At 35.0% G+C, this 22,008-nt stretch overlaps 1 non-coding gene across 1 annotated transcript; it reads right to left on the reverse strand.

Moving 5' to 3' along the window:
- Positions 1–21,684: 21,684 nt before the first annotated feature.
- Positions 21,685–21,764, reverse strand: TRNAL-UAG (transfer RNA leucine (anticodon UAG)). Its single transcript has one exon. It is a non-coding gene; the product is annotated as a tRNA-Leu (tRNA).
- Between the last annotated feature and the right edge of the window lie 244 nt (positions 21,765–22,008).

Raw genomic sequence — 22,008 nt, forward strand, 5'->3', positions numbered from 1 at the left:
AGATTAAGTACCCCATAAGGTTTTTGGTGAGCGTGTCAAGATTAGAGGCCGCACATTTGAAGAAGTATGACCGTTACACGATGCACTGGTCAAAGTAGGGCGAAACTCTCAATATAGTAGACGCATTTTAAAACCATGAGTGGGACAGCACCCATAGAGTATTTAAAAGAGTTTGGTGAAGTTCCTAATTTAAAATTCTTTTCTTGATCGGAATGTTATTTATGGTTGGTATCAAAGCCATATTTGTCTTTGAGTATGAGTATTCCTGTGAAACCAAAAATTATACCGACCTTGTAGTTGATGGGAATGCTATTTATTGTTGGTTTCAGAGCCAGGTTTCTGGCCTGGGACCTGTGGGTTATGGGCCCACCACGCTTCCGCTGCGCCACTCTGATTTGTTAATTAATATCATTTTGATCCCTAACAGATGCTTTTAAAACCGTGAGACTCACGACGATACGTAACGGGCCAAAGTAGACAATATTTGCTGGCGGTCGACTTGGCTATTACATAACCTAAATCACCATAAGTGAATTCATTCCAAGGAATCTTATGCTTACACTCTTCATTGAGAGCGGTAGTTATCCTTCGAGAAATATACTTTGGAAGTCCTTCAATGAAGCGCATCATCCATAATTAAAGGGTACTATCATATCTTGTCATAACCTTAGTTACAATTATATCTTTGTACCATCAGAAGTAGCTAACTTTTCGCATCTTATAATCATAAGAATTCTCTCAAACGTTCAGTATGGAGTTCTAGTTTGCCTACGACAAACTTTAAGACAATATATAAAAGGGTATTAATGGCTATTCAACACTTATATCATTCTCCATAAATTTCACTTTTTATATTTGTACTTCTCTTTCTATAGTAGTATGGTTGAGTATCCTTTGCTTTTCTTCGTCGGAGATATGCTTCTCCAACCCATCCTTGAGTACTCCTGTGAAACCAAAAGTTACAATTTGAGCAATAGCGTGGTCAAACTTACCTCGAAGACTATAGGTGCTAGCTCCCATCAACATTTTGTTGATTACATTTACGACTAGATGACCGGATAGACCATCTATATTCCACTTATGTATGAATGTTCCTTCATAGGTGGATTGAGTCATTTGAGTTTTTTCTTCGAACGGAACATCGGGGAAAGAGGGTTATGGGCCCACCACGCTTCCGCTGCGCCACTCTGATTTGTTAATTAATATCATTTTGATCCCTAACAGATGCTTTTAAAACCGTGAGACTCACGACGATACGTAACGGGCCAAAGTAGACAATATTTGCTGGCGGTCGACTTGGCTATTACATAACCTAAATCACCATAAGTGAATTCATTCCAAGGAATCTTATGCTTACACTCTTCATTGAGAGCGGTAGTTATCCTTCGAGAAATATACTTTGGAAGTCCTTCAATGAAGCGCATCATCCATAATTAAAGGGTACTATCATATCTTGTCATAACCTTAGTTACAATTATATCTTTGTACCATCAGAAGTAGCTAACTTTTCGCATCTTATAATCATAAGAATTCTCTCAAACGTTCAGTATGGAGTTCTAGTTTGCCTACGACAAACTTTAAGACAATATATAAAAGGGTATTAATGGCTATTCAACACTTATATCATTCTCCATAAATTTCACTTTTTATATTTGTACTTCTCTTTCTATAGTAGTATGGTTGAGTATCCTTTGCTTTTCTTCGTCGGAGATATGCTTCTCCAACCCATCCTTGAGTACTCCTGTGAAACCAAAAGTTACAATTTGAGCAATAGCGTGGTCAAACTTACCTCGAAGACTATAGGCGCTAGCTCCCATCAACATTTTGTTGATTACATTTACGACTAGATGACCGGATAGACCATCTATATTCCACTTATGTATGAATGTTCCTTCATAGGTGGATTGAGTCATTTGAGTTTTTTCTTCGAACGGAACATCGGGGAAAGAGGGCTTAGGATACCAATTTTTCTTCATCTAGTTTTTTGGACTTTGTTCTCTAATTTAACAATTTTTTTTATGAGGTCTAGTTTTTTTTGGGCATCTTTTCTTCTTTGGAGAAATCATTTTTAAAATTTTTGAGGTCATTCTCATATGGTTCATTATGACACTAAAAGTTTAATTACTTAAGGTTCTATCAAAATTGAAACACTAAAAGTTTAATTACTTAAGGTTCTATCAAAATTGAAAGATTGTTTAGCTTTTCTTCAATCAGAGCAAGTGTCTCTTCTGTTGAGCCGAGACTAATAACTTTGTCTAAAATAGCTGGTATGAATAAAAGAACTTTCCTCAACTTTTGCGAATCTCACGCCATTAATATTTGCAATAGTTTTTTTTTTATTTCTTTTGTTGTCGTTTTTCCTTGATTTTTTCTTCAATCTTCTTAACTTGTCTTGCAATGGTTGAGAGAATCTTGTTTGAGAAGTTATTTTGATCAATCTTCTTAACTTGTCTTGCAATGGTTGAGAGAATCTTGTTTGAGAAGTTATTTTGATGTTGGATATTTAGGATATCCTTCGAGGTTGTAATGCATTTTTAAGGAATTCTTTATCAGTGGACAATTCATTTGTGATAATATCGATCTGGTTGAAGATAGATGTAGTATCCAATTCGGTTTGAGTTGGAGATCTGGGATTGCCCTCATAATTGACTAAAACTACTTCTTTGTTGTAATGAACCGGCTCTATTTGCATAGACTTTGACATGTTGATTTTTTATGGAGATCTCGAGATTCATGAGGTACTAGATCTCGAGCTTAAGAATCTTTACCTTTGGAAAGAAAATTTAATTTTCATTGAATTTTACTTTTACGCTTTCCATCATCATTTTCGATGACTTGAGGAAACTGTGGGTCTTTCGTGATTGGAAGGCTCACATATTTAAGGATCCAGGTAGAATTCTTAGTAATCTGATCCCATGAAAGGGTTTTGGAAACAGGTTGACGATTTCTCCAAATTTACCTCTATGAGCATAGTAAATCTTTTTGGAGAAGATCTAAGAGTTGTGGGGGAGACATTTGAATGCTTCTGATGAGATGTTAAGGTTCTCTATGTGAACATCAAACATGAGGGCAGAAAGGATATGACGATTCTTTAACGAAAAGTAAATAGTTTTGATATGTCTTTCGACAAATGGTCATTTACAAGATCTGCCACAAAGGAAAAACACTGAATTTCTCAACTCAACGTCTGGGCTACTAGCAGTTTTAGCCCAGACATCTTCGGTAGGTGATTTTTAAAAGATTATCCAAGAGTTCGCCTCAATCGGTTTAGCGTCTTCTCCTTCCATCATTGAAGAAAAACACACAATATATGACCTTCATGATCGTTCTTAGATTCACATCCTCAAGGTTTGTAACAACAAACGCCACCGACCACAATTGTCATTTGAAAATGATGATTCCTTCGACACTGTGAGTCATTTGAAAATTTTATATTCCATCATCAAGTTTTTGGCATGATTATTAGATTATGACATGTTTAACAAGATTTGGGTGAGGATTGTGATATGGTTGCAATGGCACATTACCCGTGTCCTATAAAATGTGGCCCTTCTTTTCATATTTTTCCAAGCCAGGATTTATGCCTGAGCTAATTATCGATCTTAATCTTAAAATAGATAACATTTTCTATGGTTGATGAAAGAAACAAGAAAGTAAGAGATGGCATAGGTGTGCCAATATTGCTCCCCAACCAATGTGTCGAAGGTTGGATCATGCACCCGCTATCAAGAAAGTATGTCGTAAATGGTTTAGCATGTACACGGGAGAGTCTGATGCTCAAGAGAATCTAGATGGATGAATGTTTGAAATGTCCTAATGAGATGATCGACATATGGGTGAGTTCCCAACATATGGTTTGAGCAAACTAAGATGGTCATGCATCATATCATGATGCATGGATCGTGTTGTTGGGAACTGATATGACAATGAGAAGCAACGTTGTTGTGTTGTGCATAATTGAACATGCATGCGCAGGCGACGTGTGTGGTCAAACAAAATTGAATTCCACAAAAGTGATGTTTGGTTGTCGAAGGCAAGCAATGCCTAAAGCTAGACTTGTAGCTCAAGGTTATTGTCAGGAGGAAGGTATAGACTATGAAGAAAATTTTGCACCCGTTGCTAGATTATAAGGTATTAGAATCTTACATGAATTTGCTTCTTACACAAAAATTTTATATTATATTAAATGAATGTGAAAAGTGCATTCTTAAATGGTTATATTATGGAGGAAGTTTATGTAAAACAACCTCCAGGATTTGAAAATTTTGACTTTCCACGTCATCTCTATAAGTTGAAAAAGTCTCTTTAGGGCTTAAAACAAGCTCCAAGAGCTTGGTACGATAGACTTAGTAATTTTCATATTGAGAATGATTTCAAAATGGGTAAGCTCGACACTACTCTCTTTATTAAAATTAAAGAAAATGTTATGTTATTAGTGCAAATATATGTGGATGATATTATATTTGGTTCTACTAACCCTTCTTTATGTGAAGAATTTTCCAAATGTATGTATAATGAGTTTGAGATGAGTACGATGGGAGAGCTCAGTTTCTTTCTTGGACTTCAAATCAAACAACTGAAAGATGGTATCTTCTTAAATCAAGAGAAGTACATCAAGGATTTACTCAAAAGGTTAATTGATGTTCGGATGATAACAAACCTACCTTATAAACATGTTAAAATCTAAATATTCAAATATACATTGTTAGGTTATGAAGCCTCATGCTTATTTATAGCTTGGTCAATAGTTATATTTGGTAAAGCTATATTCGGTAAAGGTATATATGGTAAATAGCTATATATAGTAGATGGTTAAATCGGGTAAAGCTATATATAGTAAATAGCTATATATAGTAGATGGTTAAATCTGATAAAGATATATATAGTAAATTGAACTATATATATATCCCCGGTAGAGCTTTGAGATGTAACTTTCTATTCTCTCTACTCTCTCTTGTTGTACATACCTTAAGTTATCAATAAAAAAAATCCTTTTAGCCAGAGTTCTCCTTTGCAATTTTCTCTATCCTATTCTTTGTATTCATCTAGATCGAGCGTGTGCGTTGTTGTGCGATCCTAACATACATTCGTGTTTATAATGTATTTGGACTTCTTTGAGCCCATTAATTTTTAATAGTATGACCAAGTCCAGACCGTTAGTAAATGACGCCGTTTACATCCGTGCAAATCAGACGAATTACCGCAATACTTTTTTACCATTTTCTCCTCCGTAAATAAAATGCAACTGGCAAACGTTCCCGTAAAGCTCTATATAAACCAAGAGCGGGAACTTGAAGGAGAGTTAAAGAAGGCGAAATTTGCGCGCGGCCTTTGAGTTTTCTCGACAAGAAATGCGACGAGAATCACAAGCAATCAGGTATGTCGGATGGATAATCTTTCAGAAAACGAAATGATTTCCTCTTTAATCGGTAATCGTGATCTCTTGGTTCCATAGTTCATAATCATTATACGATTTTGATTCTTCGATGAGGAAATCTGTAACGACCCAGATCCACCGCTAGCAGATATTGTCCTCTTTGGGCTTTCCCTTTCGGGCTTCCCCTCAAGGCTTTAAAACGCGTTTGCTAGGGGAAGGTTTCCACACCCTTATAAAGGGTGATTTGTTCTCCTCCCCAACCAATGTGGGACATCACAATCCACCCCCCTTCGGGGCCCAGCGTCCTCGCTGGCACTCGTTCCTTTATCCAATCGATGTGGGACCGCCCCCAAATCCACCCCCCTTTGGGGCCCAGCATCCTTACTGGCACACCGCCTCGTGTCTACCCCCCTTCGGGGAACAGCGAGAAGGCCGGCACATCGTCCGGTGACTGGCTCTGATACCATTTGTAACGACCCAGATCCACCGCTAGCAGATATTGTCCTCTTTGGGCTTTCCCTTTCGGGCTTCCCCTCAAGGCTTTAAAACGCGTCTGCTAGGGGAAGGTTTCCACACCCTTATAAAGGGTGATTTGTTCTCCTCCCCGACCAATGTGGGACATCACAAAATCAAATAGTCTCTTTAGTTGAATATCTTGAATGCTAGGTCTTATAGTTTCTTCAATGTCGTTTATTAGTCGACTTGGAATATAACTCACTAATATTGATAGTGATTGCTACGAGTATGATTTGTCGAGAGGAAACTAAATAGTTTATGAAATAAATGAATCGTTGATTTATCTTTCAGTAAATCAAAGGATTTCTTCTTTAATCGGTAATAAAAGTCGTAATCACCTAGGATTTTGATTCGTTGAGGAAATCAAATAGTTTCTACAATTAATTAAGAGTCACGAACGACAGGTCTTATGATTTCTTTACTGTACGATTTTGACTAGTCGACGAGAAAATCAAACAGTTCTCTAATATAATGATAGTGATTACTAGGTCTAGTAATTTCTTTGTTCTACGATCTTGATTAGTCAAGAGGAAAACAAATAATTTTTATTAAGTAAATGATAGTGACGATACGTCTCTTAGTTTGTAGTCACGAAGAGTTTTGATTAATCAACGAGGAAATCATATTGTTTCTTTACGATTTTGATTAGTCGAGAGGAAAACAAATATTTTTTATTAAGTAAATGATAGTGATGATACCATCTTTCAGTTGAAGCCCAAATACATTATAAACACGAAGGTTAATTAATTAATTGATGTTCGGATGATATCAAACCTACCTTCAATCATTAACAATTCTCAGTATTCTGTCCACAGTGTAAGGTTGGGAATAACGATTTGAACGTCTTTTTTGGTTCACTCAAATTAGATATAAAACGGAGAAGTTTCAGTCAAAACAAGATACCCGACGTGATGATGTAGCGGCAAAATTGACATCGTGGACCAATCAAATTCAAAACAAGATAGTTGACGTGATGATGTGGTGACAAAATTGATGGACCAGCGGGCAAAATTGAAATCATGGACCAATCGAAGTATGACATTTATAACTTTGGCAGAGTAACAAATGGTGGAATTTTCAATTGCTTTAAACTAAAATAAAAGTTGTTACTATTTCAATGAAAACTAGTTTTCTTGAATTTTAAAATTATTTAAATTATATTTATAATATTTCAATTAGAATTATAAAACTTTCTAATTACTTTGTAACCCACATGTTTTTCATTAATATTTTTTTATATTATATCATTACATACTTGGCTCATTATTGTCGAGATAATAGTATATATATATATATATATATATATATATATATATATATATATATATATATATATATATATATGTATATATATATAAATGAAACATGTGGTTTATAATTTTTTAAGATAAATTTAAAAATAAATAAATATTATTTTTCGTGTTTCACGTTAGTTATTGGTCCGTATCAATTCCTATTTTTACAACTTCATCCCTATTTAAACTCATCACCTCTTCATATTTTTCAGAACAAACACACACAACATAGAACATAATACACAATTTCCATAGTTTTCTCAACTTCATCACTATTTAAACTCATCAACTCTTCATATTTTTCAGAACACAACACACACAACATAAAACACAATACACAATGTCCATAGTTTTCTCGATCTAAAATTTTTGTTTAAAAGCCTCATTCTATTTCTCTCATCACCTCTTCATATTTTTCAGAACACAGCAAACAACATAGAACACAATACACAATTTTCATAGTTTTCTCGATCTAAATTTTTTTGTTTAAAAGCCTCATTTTATTTCTCTCATCACCTCTTCATATTTTTCACAACACAACACACACGACATAGAACACAATACACAATTTCCATAGTTTTCTCGATTTAAAATTTTTGTTTAAAAGACTCCATTGTTCCTCTCTCAAAAGCTTCCAATTCTATTTCTTGTTTATCTTATTCTTGAGAGAGATGTCTATTGTATTGTGAGAAAATTGTAAATTTATTACTTCAGAGAGACGTGTGGTGTTGCTCTATCCAAACCTTCCAATTCTATTTCTCTCATCACCTCTTCATATTTTTCAGAACACAACACACACAACATAGAATACAATACACAATTTCCATAGTTTTCTGGATCTAAATTTTTTTGTTTAAAAGCCTCCATGGTTGCTCTCTCCAAAAAGCTTCCAATTCTATTTCTTGTGTATCTTATTTTTTAGAGAGATTGAGAGATGCTTCCAATTCTATTTCTCTCATCACCTCTTCATATTTTTCAGAACACAACACACACAACATAGAACACAATACACAATTTTCATAGTTTTATCGATCTAAAATTTTTGTTTAGAAGCCTCCATTGTTGCTCTCTCCAAAGCTTCCAATTCTATTTCTCTCATCACCTCTTCATATTTTTCAAAATACAATACACAATTTCCATAGTTTTCTCGATCTAAAATTTTTGTTTAAAAGCCTCATTCTATTTCTCTCATCACCTCTTCATATTTTTCAGAACACAACACATACAACATAGAACACAATACACAATTTTCCATAGTTTTCTAGATCTAAAATTTTTGTTTACAAGCCTCTATTGTTGGTCTCTCCAAAGCTTCGAATTTTAAACTTATTTATCTTATTCTTGAGAGATATAGAGAGATGTCTATTGTATTGCGAGAAAATTGTAAATCTATTACTTCAAAAAGTTGTGGTGTGTTTCGATCTAAAATTTTTGTTTAAAAGCCTCCATTGTTGCTCTCTCCAAAGCTTCCAATTCTATTTCTTGTTTATTTTATTCTTGAGAGAGATCTATTGTATTGTGAGAAAATTGTAAATCTATTACTTCAGAGAGTTGTGGTGTGTTTCTATAAGATTTCAGACAGTTGTACCGGTTTGATCTTGAGCCGTGGAAACGATTGAGTTTGATCTTGAACTCGTAAAAAGAACGGTATACCGGTTTGATCCTGAGCCGTGGAAAGGATTGAGTTTGTTCTTGCACTCGTAAAAGGAGCCGTGTAGCGGTTCGGCTCGGGCTCTGATCCGAGGAAAGAGTCAAAAAGTTTTATTCAAATTCCCAAGAGGCGCTTGGGTAGTGGAGTATGTCGAGTTTGACCCAAACACTATAAAACTAAGGTGTTATATTTTCTAACCCTTTTCCTATTTAAATTCCTCTTTCTATTTAAATTCTAAATTATTGTTAATTTTTATGGCATGGTATCAAGTTTTATTGTTATTAAAAAAAAATAAAAATTATTGTTGAAACCCTGTTCACCCCTTCTAGGGTTGTCATATCGATCCAACAAGCTCTCCATACAAACTAAATTAAACAGAGGAATTTGCATCTCAATCATGTAAAATTGATGGAATGAGAAAAGAGAATAAGGAAATAGAAAGTTATCCTGTTTTGTTGTCGTTCTGGAAGTTCCCTTCCCTTGAGCTCTCACGTCCACCTCTTTGCCCTAATCAATCCTTGTTGGTCTCCTTTTTCTTCTGCTGTCAATAGTTGCTAGATTAGGATTTTCTTCTTCTTCTCTGGTTTCACAGCAGCGAACGCTGCTGCAGTCTAATCCGATTTCTCTCCCCAAGTGTGGCCCCTCCGCTGCTGCTGTCTAATCCGATTTCTCTCCCCCAAGTGTGGCCCCTCCCTATTTTAGGTATCCTTTTCCTTTTATAATGCTTGTTTCTTCTAATTTAAGGCTGAGAAAGGATAAAATTGTCCACCTACGATGTTTCTAATTTGGTAGCCAATGATCCACATGGACGGCTGATGTGGATTAAAATTTCCAGGTCATCCCTGAAAAGTTTACTTTCCGGATTGCTTCAGCATCAAGGTCTGCAATTTATTTTCAGATTTGCTGATTACTTCAGCATCAAGGTCTGCAATTTATTTCTAGATTTGCAAGCAATGTTGTTTCCAGATTTGCTATAGCATCATGGTTTCAGCATAAATGTTCTAGAATTTTACCAAGTAGCTCAATTAAGCGTACAATTAAGCTCGATTTATGAAATTTAATCTTCTTTTCATATTAAACCACAATTGGCTATTTCATGTATACTAATTAGAATAAATGGAGCAATTAATGAGAAAATGGTGAGTATAAGTGCAAAATTAACTGTAAAAAGACTTGATATAACTCTACTTTTGGAGAGTTAACAAAAAAACGAAAAAAAAAAAAAAGAAGAAAAAAAAACAAGGTTGAAAATTACCAAAAGAAGAGACGAGGAGCAATATCATCGCAATAATGAAAGCAAAGTTGAGACTAAGTTTGTTTGCGATTATGTTGTATTGTAAATGGTTTGATGGGATGAGGTTCGTTTCATTGTTGTCCATCCCATTGTATAATCTTTGGGACAATATTCAATTAATTTGCTAATATGAATTTTAGAAATACAACATTAAATGGGATGTTATGAATTTAATACACTAAGATTACCATTTACAAACTTAATGTAAAGACCACAAAAGGGATGCAAGTAATGAATTGGGATCAAGTTTTTATTTCTTCCAAAGGATGGAAAGAATTAAAAAAATATATATATATCATTTTAATCTCACCCCTCAGAAATATTTTTCGGGTTGACCGGTTACAACAGCCCAAGTCCACCGCTAATAGATATTGTCTGCTTTGATCTGTTACAATAGTCCAAGCTTACTGTTAACAAAAATTATCTTCTTTGATATGTTACAACCGTCCAAGCCCACCGCTAAAAAATATTGTCCGTTTTGAGCCGTTACATATTGCTCTCAACCTCACGGTTTTAAAACGTGACTGCTTGGGAGAAGTTTCTACGACATTATAAGGAATGTTTCGTTCCCCTCTCCAACCGATGTGAGATCCTACAGTTACATTTTTATTATACTTCGAAGTTTAGTTTTCATTTGGTTATTGGTTCGAATATTTTACATTTTACTCCTAATTGTCACTGATGCTCAGTTTGGTCTTTAGCATTATCTTTTGGTTAATTAATTTAAAATAATTATGATGCTGATCCTTTTTGTATCATATCGAAGAGATTCCTAGGTTCGGGCAGAAGAAGCAATGTCACTCGATCACTATCAAACTGACTGCAATCTTTTTTGTCCGTGAGGATCCCAATAAAAACAGAGCGCCTTCTACTTCTAATAGGTCATGAACTAGATCAGAATCATTCTCATCGGGTCTCTATCCGGACCCGATGAATAAAATTCCCATTTTATTCATCGGGTCCGGATAGAGACCAAAGGTCTTGAACGATCGATCCAGCAGAACAACTCAAAAAATAAAAAAGTATCGTTAATTTCTTCATAAATTATTTTAAAAATTTATTTAATTCTTTTAAACATTTATAGATATTAACCTTTACAAACCAAAACATCGTAATTAGTATAAATTCAAGGATGAAAATGTAAATTATGTGTAACGTCTCTAATATTAAGGTATGCAATATACATATTAGGAGAGTTTTCAAATGTTTTCATGAAACCTTGGAGCCTTTATAGAAATATTTCAAATATTTACTTGACAATAAAATTTAAATTAATAGTTATGAATCATGTTTATAACAGAAAAAATGTTAGGAAGAGAATGACTATTTAAAAAAACACCATAAGTGACCCTATTGTTAAGATAAAAAAATACACACATGTAAGTCTTTCAATGTCTAATGGGACCTAAAATCATATTCTGGTTTTAGGCTTATTTAAGACAAGGTCGTAGTACCGGACTAGTGAGGAAGGTGAAAACATCAACCATGTGATGACTCCAGTATTTTTGTGTATTAAAATGCATCTACTTCAATTTTTTTTATGTTTTCGGGTATAGACAAGGTCGTGGCACGGGAGAGGGACGAGGAGATTGAACTGATTCTGATCTTTTAATAACTTTCATAGTATTGTAATTTTTTGTTTAATGAATTGTGCTCATCTTATAGAGTGAAAAGTCAAAATTAAGTTGTAGTCTTGTTGTTCGTTGTTCGCTGCCACCACAGATTCCTTTCTCTCCCGCACATAATCCCACACTAAAAGAGAGAGCATAGAGCTTTGACTGGTCCTACTAACACAAAGTAAAGACTTGAGCATGAAGTGGCTAATCAAGAATGCTCTGTTTATTGTTTTTAGTTGAAAGATTTGGATTTTCGGCAGCAAAGACATTTGCTTGTAAGATATATGACAACTAAAGTATAACTACTCAAGCCCTCCACTAAGAGATATTGTCCGCTTTGGCTTGATATGTATCGTCGTCAGCCTCATGGTTTTAAAATGTGTCTATTAGGAAGAGGTTTCCACACCCTTGTGAGGAATGTTTCGTTCCCCTCTCCAACCAATGTGGGATCTCACAATCCACCCCTTTGAGGGCATAACGTCCTCGCTAACACACCGCCCGGTGTTTGGCTCTGATACCATTTATAACAGCCAAGCCCAACTTTGTCTGCTTTGTGCCATTACAAATGGTACGAAAGCCAGTCACCAGACGACGCAAAGACTAGTCGGAGTAAGGTTAGACCCTCTCCATAGTAGATGCGTCATAAAACGTTGAGGCTGACGACGATACATAACGGCCCTATAAAACGTTCTATAAAACGACAGAATTCACGCAGTCATCTCCCATCTACCTCAATCGCTCATCCACAATAATCATACTCGAACTCATAAATCATAAATGAAAAGTAATTTTTCAATTTAATCTAATATATAATATTGAAATACATGGTTTTATCACAGTCTTATTCATTTGTGTAAAGCATATTGCAATGAAAATAATGGTATTTATTGAATAGTTGTTGAGAGCCACTTCTTAGTTTTGAGTGGTATCACTGATGTTGTCATGGTGGAAGCTGAAGTGCGGCGACGGGCTCTTAGGTACACAAAAACACAGCCCAAATTTACACTCACAAACCTTAGGATTAAAGCAATCTTGGACAGTGTTGCACGTAATATGAATATGACTTCCTTGTATTCCCAATGGTTTGCTTGTCACTGTTCATCAAACAAAGTAATACTCAAATTAATATCAAAATCAATCTAATGACTCAAAAAATTCTATCAACCCAACCCAACCGAACCTGTGCGGTTCGAGTTAGGTTATGAACTTATTTGGACCGAATTCAAATAACTGAAAACTTTTATGATTGAGTTGGTTTAAGGGTTCTCCCGAAACTAGATGGATTGACTGAACCAATCTGGTTCGAGTTCAGTTATGAACTTATTTGGACTAGATTCAAAAAACTGAAAACTTTTATGAGTGAGGTTGTTTATGGGTTCCCCAAAACTAGATTGAACCAAAACCATCTAAATTGATTGTTAATTTTAAAATATACATTTTTGTGTACAATAAAATTATATATACGTATTTATTTTATTTCATGATTATTTATTTTCTACTAGATCTGGTAAAAGTCTTTATATATATGTATTTATTTTATTTCATAATTATTTATTTTCTACCAGATCTGGTTAAAGTAATTTTTCAAAACATATGTTGAATTGAGTTCTACTGGTTCGTTCTTTGGTAACCCTAAAACTTATTAGTTTGAATCTTTGTACAATCAAACTTATGTTTAATTTTAAGATATACATGTTTGCTCACAAAATTGAATTGCAAATGGTAACCAAACGTATGAAAATAAATAAACATATATTTTACAAACTAATTTTTATTTTTATCAAAATAAAAAAAATTGAATAAATAACTCGAACTACCTGAACCAACTATCTATCCCAAAAAATTTATGGTTGAGTTGGGTTGAGTTGGATTCATTATATAATAAGGGTTGTTTATGCTGAAAAATTTATAATGCAAATAATTGGGTTCGGTCTAGAAAATCACATAATCTGACCTGACCCAACTCAACCCTCAAACACTTATACATTTTTTAATAACTACAAGATACCTGTATTGAAGACGGTGAAGAACAAGATGATTGCACTTGTACATTTTGAGAAATACTCAGGAAGTGACCCCACTATTGGGATTAAATGCAATAAACATGCGAATGCAATGACGGGACCTATCATATCAGTCTTTTTCCCCACGATACTATATTAATGGGCAGCTTAGATGTGTGTCATATACTCTACACACAACCCATACGTGCAAGTACAAGCTCATTAGATAGTTCGTACACCGCTGGACCCCTTTTCTTGTCGAACAAGCCTACTCCGGTAGCTCCTTATGCTGGACACCCATTAGAATTAATAACCGCAATGGCAGCATTATCTAAAACATAATAATACTTCATCTGTCTAGTGGTGTATGTGTCCGTACCCTCGTGATGGAATAGGGGTATCCCCCAATGCATGAGCATAATGCATGAAGTCTCGATTAGGGTCGAGAAATGCACACATGCAAATATGAGTTCGTGTCTAGTGGCATAAAACATCATGTCTTGGCTTTGGCTCTAATTTCATTTTTTGGTGGATTTGGATGCATTGTACTTTTCTACACACTGCCCACACACATGCTCCCCGCTTGGGTTCTAGATGCTCTATTTTATTTTTTTATATTGAGGAACCTAAACCAAAGCTTGAGAGATAGTCATAAATATAATAATGAGGGATGTATATGCTCTCTATAAGAGAGGAGCAAAGATGTTCCCCAAACCGACTAGATTCCATAAGGGAATTGAACGTTATGTCCATGATAGATCTCACCTGAACCGTCTCATCATAATATAATAATTATAATCGTAATCATAATATAAATAATTATGACAATAATTTTTAGATAACTCTCTTCCTCTCTCTTTCTCTCTTTCTTGTCCTTCTAAATTGAGCATTTTTTAAAGGTTACTACTATATCAAGCTACTCTTTCTTTTTAAATAGAAACTAACTGCAGACAGGAGACGAGAGTGTGTATGAACTATGGAGCTATAGAGTTCGAGATAGAGTCGAGTCTCAATTTTTGACTCATGATGTCTTTGTCATGTATATGATTCTTTATGATATGTTGTTATATGAATAATTTGTTGCATTAAATAGCTTCATGTGGAACGAGCATGTCAGTGTATCTTGTATGATATACTATGACCCGAAACCTTAAGAGGCACACGAACTAAACAAAAATATCGTTTATTTATTATGAGAATCTAAATACAGGGTCACATCGATCAAGTTCTTTATGATCATCTTCATTATATTGATTAGTTGTTTTGAGGCACTTCTTTGATCTCCTTGTTGTCTTCTAAATGAATGTTCTTACTCATCTTGTGAGAGTTGGAGTTGAAGTTGAAGGGATGCTTCTTGCCATGACAAAAGCAGATGTTTAATTTACAATCACAAAACACATTATCCCTACAATCATCTGCAGTCCTACATGAAATACCTTTAAGATAGTTGCCTTTTGTGCCTAATGGTTTGGTTGTACCTGCATACGCAAATAATTTTCAATCAAATTTGAGCCATCTAGTCACGTATAATCAAAGAGTACTAAATTTCAGCTCGATGTCTAGGATTCTTAGCATTTGAAGGCTCCGACATTCTCCTGCAACATGCTCACGTTACCTAGTCCTCGGTTCTAAGAGGGAAGACAGTCCCGACATACCAACATGTTTTGTTCTCACTGACATACTGATTGAGCCATTGAAATGAAATTTACACGTTGTTTGTATCTACTAGGAGAGGTGTCGCCTAATACCGTTTATAACACCACATGCATAGGATTCATAATCTGAAGTCGATACTTGATGGCACCGACATAAATCCTATGCAACCCTAGCGACATGGTCAAGTTATTGACACCTAGTTTCTAAGAGGTAAAGAATATCACCAAAGACTCACATGGGTCATTTCGACATGATTTGATCTCAATCATATGCTTCTTAGGAAATTTTCTAGGAGGATACCCAAAAACAATTGCTTCCTGAAAAACACACTTAATTTTAAAGTTCCTACAGATTGAAACTCTTTTTATATATATATATTTAATTTATAATGCCTCGGGCCGAAGATTTAGATCAAGATTCGAAATTCAGATTCAACATCTGATGGCCTCGACATTCCACTCTAACAAGATCACATTACTTACTCCTTGTTTCTAAGAGTGAAAACTATCCCCACAGATCAACACGAATCATTTCAACATATTATATCCTCACTCAACATATAATTAATCCATGAAAAACACACATAAAGTTATATATATAATTCGTAATATCTATCCATACAATTATTTTATCAACATTTCCCTCAATATTATCATAAAATTTAAATATAGGCTTTTAAAATGAAGAACAACAAAACAGAAGAAAAATAAATGAGATTGAAAGTTACCGAAAGAAGAGACGAGGAACAATATCATGGCAACAACGAAAGCCAAGTTGAGACTAAGTTTGTTTGCTATTATGTTGTATTGTAAAATGGTTTGATGGGGTGAGGTGAGTTTCATTGTTGTCCATCCCATTATGGGACATTCAATTACTTTACTAATATTTGATTTTAGAAATACAACATTAAATGGGATGTTATTTTTTTAATACAAGAAGAAATATTATGATTAACAAAATTAACCTACCAGATCACAAAAGGGATGCATGTAATGAATTGGGATCATTTTTATCATTTGAAAAAAAAAAAAGATATTTCATTTTAATAACTACAACATATTTTAAACCTGTATCGATTATGGCGAAGAACAAGATGATTGTAGCTAGGAAAGCGAACTTGATAGAAATGTTCTTGTCCATGACTTTGGAAGGGATTTTAGAGATTTTTGGGTGATGATAATTTTGTGTCTTCAATTTTGTACCCAAAACTTTTATATAATTGAGGAATATTTGCTAAATTAGGTAATATGAAACCGAAATATGGTATGATAACCCAAATGGGAATAACTAAAAAGACTAACCTACAATAATCAACCAATGAATTTTTCAAAATTTGATGGTAATGATCCTATATTTTGGATGTGATTCAAATAGAAATACTTTTGACCTCTAAACAAATATTTCAAACTTTTATTTTTAATGGTAGAATGAATATTGAAAAATACTCAGGAGGTGACCCCATAGTGACTCTTGTAAAACGAAATTAAAAGAGAGAAAAATATAATAAATGTTGGATTTAGCACAAAAGATTTCGTTCTATAGCCTCCATAGGAGAAGCCAACAACCGTTTATATGTCCTTTTCATTACTGTAAATTTTTTTTTAATGATAGAATGCATATTGAAAAATACTCAAGAAGTGACCCCACTACTAAGGTCGGGAAATGCACATATGCAAATATGATTTTGTGTCTTGTGGATTAAAACATCATGTTTTCGCTTTGGCTCTAATTTCATTTATCGGTTGATTTGGATGCATTGTACTTTTCTACACACTCCCCACACGCATGCTCTCCGCTTGGGTTCTAGATGCTCTACTTTATTTTTCTATTGAGGATAAACCTAAACCATAACTCGAGAGATAGTTGTCCATATAATAATGAGGGATGTATAAATTCTCAAGAAGAGAGGAGCAGAGATGATCCCCAGACCAACTAGATTTAAGGGAATTGAAAGTTGGGTCTACGGTAGATCTCACCTAAACCGTCTCATCATAATATAATAATCGCAATCATAATATAAATAATTATAACAATAATTTTTAGATTACTCTCTTTCTTGTCCTTCAAAATTGAGCATTTTCTAAACATTGTTACTATATCACACTACTCATCTTTTTAAATATAAACTAACTGCACATCCGAGACGAGAGTGTGCATGAACTATGGAGCTATAGAGTTCGAGATAGATTCGAGTCTCGATTTTTGACTCATGATGTCTTTGTCATGTATATGATTCTTTATGGTATATTGTTATGAATAATTTGTTGCATTAAATAGCTTCATGTGGAACGAGCATGTCAGTGTATCTTGTATTCGTATGATATACTATGACCCGAAACCTTAAGACGCACACGAACTAAACAAAAATATCGTTTATTTATTATGAGAATCTAAATACAGGGTCACATCGATCAAGTTCTTTATGATCATCTTCATTATTTTGATTAGTTGTTGAGAGGCACTTCTTTGATCTCCTTGTTGTCTTCTAAATGAATGTTCTTACTCATCTTGTGAGACTTGGAGTTGAAGTTGAAGGGATGCTTCTTGCCATGACAGAAGCAGATGTTTAATTTACAATCACAAAAAACATTATCCCTGCAATCATCTGAAGTCCGGCATGAAATACCTTTAAGATAGCTTCCTTTTGTGCCTAATGGTTTGCTTGTACCTGCATACATAAACAATTTCCAATCAAATTTGAGTAATCTAGTCACGTGTTGTAACACCCTAAAAGTGAAGGAAACCCACCTATGCATGACCAAAAAGATCCCAGGAAAGAAATTATGAGAATTAAGCAAGGAAACGAGACTTAGTAAGTCATTTCTATACCCTAAGGAGTAATCTTAAGGACTTAAGACCTTTGGAGAATGATTGGAATGAAAGCATAAGCGAAAGGGACGAAAATGTCATTTTTCCAATATCAAGGATCTTGCTAGATTTTTAATTCCTTATCTAGAAGGAATTTTAAGATGTTCAAGACCTGAGAAATGACCAACAAGAGATGAAGAATTTTTAGGAAAATTATGGATTTTTTGAGAAAATAATAATAAAATATTCGAAAAGTGGCAAATTACCAAAATACCCTTGAAGTTAAGGATAATTACGGATTTACCATTCTGCTAAAAAATCAGAACCTTCATAGTGCCTTCTGCATAAAATCCTTCGAATGTCGAGTCTCAGCCGTTGGATCACCTCCAAACTTGTATATATTCTAGAAAACTCACGGATCGTCACATCCAACGGCTAGGATTCAAAACCAACGTCGGTGAAGCTCTGATCGGAATAGATATTTCCAACGGATTTTCTAGAAAATCAAACCGACAATTCACGATGATTCTGGAGCTCCCAATGTTGGTTTAAGTTTCCCCTATAAATTCTGTAGTTGGGGCAATCATTTGGAACAAGAATCGAGCAAGGTCGAGCACCTAGCTGTTGGCAATAAGTGTTTAGATTTTGGGTCTCCTACTCTCAGGCTTCTTCCAAATTCGAGAGCAATTCTCCACCATTTCCTTTCAAACTTGTTCCTATAGCTTCTAAACAACATTACCCACAAGTTTTACGAAGGAATAGAGTCCTGAAAGTGCCTAGAAACCATTCGCCCAATCCAATCTGCCATTAAAAAGCTTCAAGGAAAACTCAAAATTCCAATCCAAGGATATACAAGTATTCTTCGAGTAGCGCACGACCTGAAAAGGACACTCTTCGAGAAATGCATGTGTGACCTGACAAACTAGTCATGCTCTTCTCATGTGCAGCGCACACGCTTCCCACGTCAGTCGCAACTCACACGACTCGTGTGTCAACTCCATTATCATTTGTTTTCTAGTTTTTGGATATATATGTTTATTATCATTTCTTATATGTTTTCGATTTATTTACGAATTTTATTTTTATTATGTAAGTCCATGGGACTGATGAAACATTTAAAATGAATATTTCCACATAAAAAGATCACATCATGCATATGGTACGACTCTATTTTAGTAAAAAAAAATAAGATCGTTACATTTTCACAGTGGTTAATTATAGTCCTAAAAGTATGAATGACACAACTCTTAAAATTTCTCATTTTCATAGTGGCTAACTATAGTCCTAAAAGTATGAATGATACAACTCTTAAAATTCCTAGTGGAAGGTTAAGGGTTTCATGTTGAGGCTATATATAACCACTTATGTTGTCTTGTAGACTTGAAAAAGGTAGTAAAAAGATCATTTATGCCTTCTTTTAACTAAGTAATAAGTTTTTTTTTGTAATGCTATGTAGTTTAGGTTGTATGTTTAGTATCATCTAAGCTTGACATGATCGATCTTGCCTGCGGAGTGATTCAAATCTCAAACAAGTATTTTTTTTTCTTTAAGATATTCAATCAACAAAGTAAATCGTTATCATGAAGCATGATTTAACTTTGGTTTGATGACGGAGACGCCTCGTGGAGGGACACTGAAAGAAGGACAATCAAACCAAAAAAGATAGGTGAGTGATGTGTGGTTCGCTGCCACTTTTATGTATTGTAGGATAAGTAGTGTCCCTTATTTTTGCTGACTATGTTATTTCACATGTAGTATGATGATATCAAAGCTAGGTTTCAATCGTGGGACCTGTGAGTTATGGGCCCACCACGCTTCTGCTGATATTAATCATTTTGATCTCTAGCTTTCATCATAGATGTTTAGTTCACTTATGGCAAACTTTGAGACAGTATATAAAAAGATATTAACGGCCCTTCAACCCTTATATCTATCTCCATGACTTGAGACATTCTAACTTTACTTTTGATATTTGTACTACTTTTTCTATATTTGTACTACTTTTTCTATATATATATATATTTTTTTTTTTTTTTTTTTTTTTTTTTTAGTTGTATGATAGGGTGTCCTTTGCTTTTCTTCGTCGCCAGATAGCTTTCATCTATGCTTTCCGTTATGATGTTCGATGATTTGAGTAGACTGTGAGTCTTACCTGATTGGGGGGCTCTCATCTACAATGAGATGCAACGTGTTGTGTTGCACATGATTAAACATGCATGCATAGGCGGCGTGAGTGGTCAAACAAGTTTGAATTCCACATAAGTGATGTTTGAATTACGAAGGAAAATCCTGCCCAAGGTCCAACAAAGCCACAAAGCCGGGTGAAAAATGTGAATGGGGATTGAGTACTCCTAAAGGTTTTAAAAAAATAAAAATAAATGACAGTTATGGGATTAGAAACCAATCCCTTTTTAAACCAAAGGCTAAATCTAGCACCTTGGACCACTAAGCCAAACTATCCCAACAATTGTGTTTGGACTACTAAGATAGTCGAGCTATCTCAAGACATGAGATTGCATCACGATGCATGGGTCGTGTTGTTGGGAACCGAGATGACCATGAGATGCAATGTTGTTGTGTTACAAATGATTGAACATGCACGCATAGGCGGCGTGTGCGGTCAAATAAGTTTTAATTCCACATTATTCATGTTTGAAACCCGTAGGCAAACCCTGCCTAAGGTCCAGCAAAGCCACAAAGCCACAAAGCTAGATGAAAAATATGAAAGGGAATTAAGTACTCCTTAAGGTTTGTCATGATCGTGTCAAGATCACAAAGCCGCACATTTGAAAAAGTATTGACTTTGACACGATGAACTGGTCGGAGTTGGGCTAGACTCTCTCCATATTAGATGCGTTTTAAAACCACGATGTTAACAACCATAAATAAAAAGTCAAAACAAACAATATGTGTTCGCAGCGGGCACGAGGCTTTACAAAAAATTAAAATAAATGACAGCTGTGGGATTTGATTCCATGCCCTTTTGAACCAGAGTCAAAGTCTAATACCTTAGACAACTCGGCCAAACTATCCCGACGAATGTGTTTGGACAAATCAAGATGGTCGAGCTATCTCGAGACATGAGATTACAATATGATGCATGGGTTGTGCTGTTGGGAACCGAGATGATGATGAGATGCAACAATGTTGTGTCGCACATGATTGAACATGCACACATAGATGGCGTGTGTGGTCAAACAAGTTTTAATTCCACATTATGTTTGTTTGAATGCGGAAGAAAAACTCTGCCTAAGGTATAACAAAGCCATAAAGTCGAGTGAAAAATGTGAATAGAGGTTGAGTACTCCTTTAGATTTTTCGTGAGCGTGACAAGATCATGAGACACTGGTTGGAGTTGGGTTAGAATCTCTTACCAACATCTTAAACCACTCGACTAAACTATACGACAGATGTAGAGATAGCAATACGATGCATGGGTCGGACGATGAGATTGAAAAAGTATGATTATGACAGCTGTGGGATTTGAACCCACGCCCTTTCGGACCAGAGCCTAAATCTGGCGCCTTAGACCATTCGGCCAAACTGTCCCAACGAATGTGTCTAGAAAAACCAAGATGATCGAGTATCTCAAGACATGAGATTGCATCACGATACATGGATCGTGTTGTTGGGAACCGAGATAATGATGAGATGCAACATTGTTGTGTCGCACATGATAGAACATGCACGCATAGGCGGCGTGTGTGGTCAAACAAGTTTTGATTCCACATAAGTGATGTTTCAACGTTGAAGGCAAACCTTGCCTATGGTATAACAAAGCCACAAAGCCGA

Source organism: Cucurbita pepo, unplaced genomic scaffold, assembly GCF_057944985.1.
Source record: "Cucurbita pepo subsp. pepo isolate OVF unplaced genomic scaffold, ASM5794498v1 scafford_13, whole genome shotgun sequence".
NCBI classification, from domain to species: domain Eukaryota; kingdom Viridiplantae; phylum Streptophyta; class Magnoliopsida; order Cucurbitales; family Cucurbitaceae; genus Cucurbita; species Cucurbita pepo.